Source organism: Cyphomyrmex costatus, unplaced genomic scaffold (genome assembly GCF_001594065.2).
Source record: "Cyphomyrmex costatus isolate MS0001 unplaced genomic scaffold, Ccosl1.0 scaffold330, whole genome shotgun sequence".
NCBI classification, from domain to species: domain Eukaryota; kingdom Metazoa; phylum Arthropoda; class Insecta; order Hymenoptera; family Formicidae; genus Cyphomyrmex; species Cyphomyrmex costatus.
Window position 1 is genome coordinate 416569 of NW_017277451.1, and position 6109 is coordinate 422677.

Here is a 6109-nt window from a genome sequence, read left to right on the forward strand (position 1 = left end):
GCGACAGTACAGTTCAAAGCATAGCCTCGAACACTTTTTCCGTGAACTTTCAAGACATTGACTGCTTTATAACAGGATACAAAAATCCTCCTTTGCCATCGTTGATTTTTATCTATCTAATGTCATTACGTTGACAGCTAATCGATATAAAATAAAATATGCTAGCAAGCGCCGTCTGCCGTTTAAAACGTGAAACGGACAACATTTTTTCGACAAAACGCCGTCTGTGTTTAAAACGTGAAACGGACAACATTTCCGATGTTAAAATTTTTGACATTTCAACTTCACATCGAGATATCTTCCTTCGTAGGGTACGTAGACAATAAAAACATATTTATAATATAATTTAAACACTAAAACTAAATTACGGATATATAAAAGTTGATAAATTCAGCCATTTATTGTGAGATCCGATAATCTCGGGTACACGGAACTCATCGACTCGCGTAAAGATACACGTGCGGTCTCGCGCTTTGCGTTCACTTGGCGCGAGACACTACCGTGGCTCTTGATATTACCGCAATATTAGTTCGAACGATATTTTATCCTTATATCAACATTGTTCTAATGAAATAAAAATATTATCGCAACATTAGTTGTAATGATATTGCATTTCCATATCAATATTACTGAAATCTCTAAATGTACATCAGTTTGTTTACGATAACGTTATATACGCAATATTAACAACTACATATTCCAAAATGTTACATGTTGTTAAATATCATTTTAATAAAACGTTGCTGAAATAATATATTTTACTTACTATATAGAGAGAGATTAGACTTGCATTTATTTCTGTACAATTTCCTAGTAAATAAACTAACGTTATTCGTCATTTTGACATAATCTTGACATTATTGGCATTTTCACGTTTAGGACGTTAATATAATAATAAATAACAGCTTAATTTTTTACTGGATAATTGTTAATACGACATCAAACAAACATCAAAATAATAGTCAAGATCATCGTCATGGTATGGGATAGTCATCATTTTGCCATCATTTTGATTACTCTTTTTGACATCATATTCTTGATTAATTTGACGTCACATTGACATCACCTTGACTAAGTAGTTTTCACTTTCATTATACAGCGGTGTGAATTAAGACACCAATCTGATTGTCTAACTTCTAACTCAACGTATATACATGAAAGTCTAGGCTCTAGGAAATACTACATTATACGTTGCGTATACTATAGCATTTTTCTAATTTTTCTTATACGTTTCTCTTACGACGAGTTAGAGAATCTGGGTTTAAATTATTGCAGTGTAGCTTAACCCTATATGAGAACACAATTTACTGATAGGTAACAAATGTAACTGTTTTTAACTTACTAATATTTCGAGGTTAGAATTATCTTCTAGTTGGAATTTTTTAGATTACTTTCTATGTAAACGTAAAATGAAGTTTTACAAATCAGCCTAATTTACATATATAGTGAATAGTTCATTAGCTTTATAAAGACTATAGACCAAGATACATTAATGCCTATTATAAATTCTAAGTGGAATTGTAAGATATGTAACACGTTTCCGTAAGACATGTAGGAATTTACAAGTGCTTATAATAACTTTATGCAATATCTTTACAGATAGCTTCTTACTAAATGTGAAATTTACGAAAAATCATAGATGTTTATAAATGATTATACGTCTTATTACAGTATACATACCAATAAAATTAGAGAACCAATTAATGATTTTACAAGTCTTACAAATTATGAATCTTAAGCCCGTGTCACACTACGAATTGTGGACGCGGATCGGATTCGGTTTGCGCATCATTGTATCCGGATTTTCCGTTCACACTACGAATTGCTACGAATTCGGTCTTGAATGCATTCGCTATGGTGACTATGGCACAAAATTATAATTGTTATAATAAACAATATATTAAAAATAAATTATGTGTATCTTTATTGCTTCTAATAATGTGTCAATACAAATTAAGTAGACGTAAACGCAAAATATGGGTCCACAAATGGATATTAAGAAGAAAAGAAAAAGGGTTGCATCATAACCTTTTTTTAGAACTGTCTTTGGAAGATCCTAATCGATTTAGAAGGTTTGTTGTGATTTGTTGCAGTTTACAAAATATAATGTAAAATAAAATTAAGGAAATAATTTACTTGAAAATTGGTTACATGTTTTAGATGCCTCAGAATGGACGTAGATACTTTCGAACGTCTGTTGATTAAAGTCACTCCTATAATACAAAAACAAGATACTGATCATCTTCGAGAAAGTATTTCAGCTGGGGAGAGACTATCAGTTACTTTACGGCACTTAGCAACAGGTGAAAGATAAGAATTTCGATTGATTGTAGTTGTATGCTTTAATTTCATCATGTAATTAATTTTTTTTGTATTTTGAAGGTGAAACGCAAGAATCGTTATCTCTCTCATTCAGACTTGGTAGAAATATCAAAAATTATAAAAGAGGTAGCAACAGCAATATTTGAAGTTTTAAGAGATGAGTTTCTGCGTTGTCCTCTGAGAATGAATGGCGTGCAATTGCTAATCATTTCGGAGAGCGATGGAATTTCCATCACGTAATAGGTGCAATGGACGGCAAACACTGTGTTATTGATCCTCCACTAAAATCTGGATCCATGTATTATAATTATAAAGGAGATTACAGTGTTGTACTACTGGCTTTAGTAGATGCTGATTTACGTTTCATTTATGTTGATGTAGGAGCTAATGGCAGAGTTAGTGACTCTGGTGTGACTTTGGAATAAATGTTCCTTAAAGAATCACCTAGATAGGAATACTTTGAATATTCCTCCGCCTGCTCCGCTGCCAGATACAGAAGATAATTTTCCTTTTATAATTATAGGAGATGAAGGTTTCCTGTTATCAGAGAAACTCCTAATCCCTTATCCAAAACCTCAATGTAGTGGAAAAAAAGATAAGAGCATATTTAATTACAGGTAAAATATTTATATATTTTTTAATTCTACGTAAAAAGTTAAAGTATTATAGAAGTGTTCGTGAAACTTCGTTTTGTAAAGACAAATTATCAATAATGTCGGACTGTGCACAAGTTTTCTTTAAAAACAAAAATGATTCATAATAATCCCACTTTGGTTTATAAATTTCATCCGTTCCTTTCCCACTGCAACGAGTTTTTGCAGCCTTTATTTTTCGTTCGTTTGCACGGAAAGTGCTTTCCATACTTTGAAATCGTTTGTAGACCATATCTCCTATGTGAAAAAAATAACACGAAATATTAACGTTAAATAATTTGTATATAACCTCAAAACATAATCTACTACAGTAACTAACTATTCGTATTAATAACCTCTATATTCATGTTAATAACCTCTTCAAGGATAAATAGTCTAAGTATAGTTTTACTAATAAATAACATAGTTAAATTTAATAAATAGGATATTTCGAAATACCTGTGAATTTAGAACCTAGAGATTCCGCTATTTGGTCCCAATGCATTCGTTTTAAATCAGTTCGACGATATTCTGGTTGGCGTATATCCCATAATATAGGACGTTGTCTCACCATTTCGATTAAAACACTTTCAGTTTCTTTTTTGAATAAATCATTTTTGGGACCCATTTTGATCTAAACTGATCTAAACTCGACACGAATTGCGCATTACAGATCGTAAAAATAGAGGTTTGCCTATCTCGCGATCCGCAATCCGAATCTTTGGCTATTTCCATATGATTGGCTGATTAACAATCCTCAGTTCGCAATCCGAATCCAACCCGCGTTCATAATCCGTAGTGTGACACGGGCTTTACGAGATTAATCCATATCATAAATTTAATAAAGAAATATATTCTGTTACAGATCTGTATAATATATATATATATATATATATATTTATTTCAGTGGTGAGTACATATATTAAAATAATGAATAATAAACGAAAACGATATTCATTATATATATCTATTTGAAACGACATATTCGGAGATTAATAAAAAAATAGTACAGATTTTGACATTGACAAAATAACATTTTTTTTTAGAAAAATTTGTTAATGAAGCATTTTTTTTTCAATAAATAATTCACTGTTTCATGATAGTAAAAAAAAAAATAAAATTAAGTTGCATGTTTTAATATGTGATGCTCCAGCAAAATCGTTTCTTTTGGGCGTTAAAAATCACAATGATTACTATAGTTGTACAAAACATACCATTGAAGGAAAATATATTGATGGAAGAATATGTTTCTCTATAAAAGATATAAATCCTTCTTTTCAAACAGATAAAGATTTTTTAAATAACAAATACAAAGATTATCAGATTGTAGAAACAATTTGAAGCAAAATTCTTAAATTTGGAGTAACAAATGTATCGTTACATTACATGCATCTAATATGTTTAGGTGTTGTAAAAAAATTTTACTCCGGTTAACAGGACCTTTTTCTGCAAAATTATCTAATAATATAATAAATAAAACATCAGAACAATTAATGCAAATAAGAAACTCAATCCTATTTGATTATACTCGAAGACCAAGATCAATGAAACATATTAGACTGTGGAAAGCAATAGAATTTAGGCAGTTTCTCCTTTACACAGGTCCAGTTGTATTAAAGAGCATTTAAAAAGATGTTTACATAAATTTTTTAAGTTTACATGCTGCTATGACAATAATTGCTAGTCATATTCTCTCAAAACATGAATATAATATTAATTATGCCCAAAGTATATTAGAATATTTTGTAGCTTCTTTCACTCAAATATACGGTGAACGCAGTACGTATCACATAATATACATAATTTTTACAGATGTAAGAAAATATGGGCCGTAGATACATTTAATGCGTTTAGATTTAAAAACCACATGACGAACATTAAAAAACTACGCAACCGGTATCTAAATGATTGACGAGTATCCAGGTTTCTCCGAGTAATCACTTATTCTTTCCGTTGGTTTTATATTTTTTAAATATATTTTTATATTTATTAATTTTTAACAAAAACCGTCTTCTCATCCGTTACAATGTTTTACTGAGTTTCTAAATATTGTACATCTGAGAAAAGGGCCAAAACCCGAGACTGAAACATGTCATGTCATGATTTATGTATTATCCAACGCATTGCATAATTTTATTCATATTCAATTTTTGTGTTGATTTTTTTATATAGTTATGTTATAGCGATTTTGGCTGGGAAAATGAGTGTGCATTGGTGCACATTAAAGCCGTTGTATACTGTTAATTTACCATCGCAGCAGTATATGTTTCGTCAGCCGAGAACACGAGAATATCATGAATTGCACTCATTACCATTCCATCGGCAGTTCTGAAGACCGTAACGGACGCGAAGTTAATTATTGCGATGGCTATCTTCGAAAAGTGAGTACAGAAATACTCAATAAATATGTAAATATTATACTTATATTAATAGATATAGTTTTAATATTTAACACACATTCGGTATCTAGAGATTTATGTTCCTAATCTAAAATTCGCTGTGTTGAATTCTATATATATAATGCTTTCAGATAGTGATTCCGATATTGTGGAATATGGTTTCTGCGATGAGCGGGGAACAGTAGCCGAAATTTATAACCGCATGCAGAAGGAACATCCTCAGTCACTCGATTATGGTGTAGACAGCGACGAGGAAAATTCAAATAATGAAAACATCAAAACTGCTACGAACGACCAAATATATTCTGGTAAAAGATAAAGAATAGATATTAGTACTTTAGTTACTTTAAGTAAATAACTAAGCACTAGTTCGATGTAACGGTATAAATAACATATGCGTACTTATAACAGGAAAATTAGACGAATGGAATGAACCCGAAACGAAATTCTTGTTGTCAAAATACAACGACTACATGACATCCGTCGGTTCTCGCAAGAGATTCAGGACGGTCAAAAAATGTTCCAAGACATATCAGAAGAATTAGAAAATAAATTGGGTGTTATCCGAAGTTGATTGCAATGTCAGAACCGTTATAAAACCGTAATGCGACTTAATTTTTGTTTAGTTGTAATAAAAAGTGATTTAGAATTTAGGATTTTAGTTCAGAATTTTTCAGTATAACTTTTTCTTTAGTTTTGTATTTTTAAGAGAGAGAGAGAGAGAGAGAGAGAGAGAGAGAGAGAGAGAGAGAGAGA

The 6109-nt window shown here is 31.0% G+C and overlaps 1 pseudogene; it reads left to right on the top strand.

The window, feature by feature from the left end:
* The first annotated feature begins 2170 nt into the window (after positions 1-2170).
* On the top strand, positions 2171-5898 carry LOC108775907 (uncharacterized; annotated as a pseudogene).
* Positions 5899-6109: the final 211 nt, after the last annotated feature.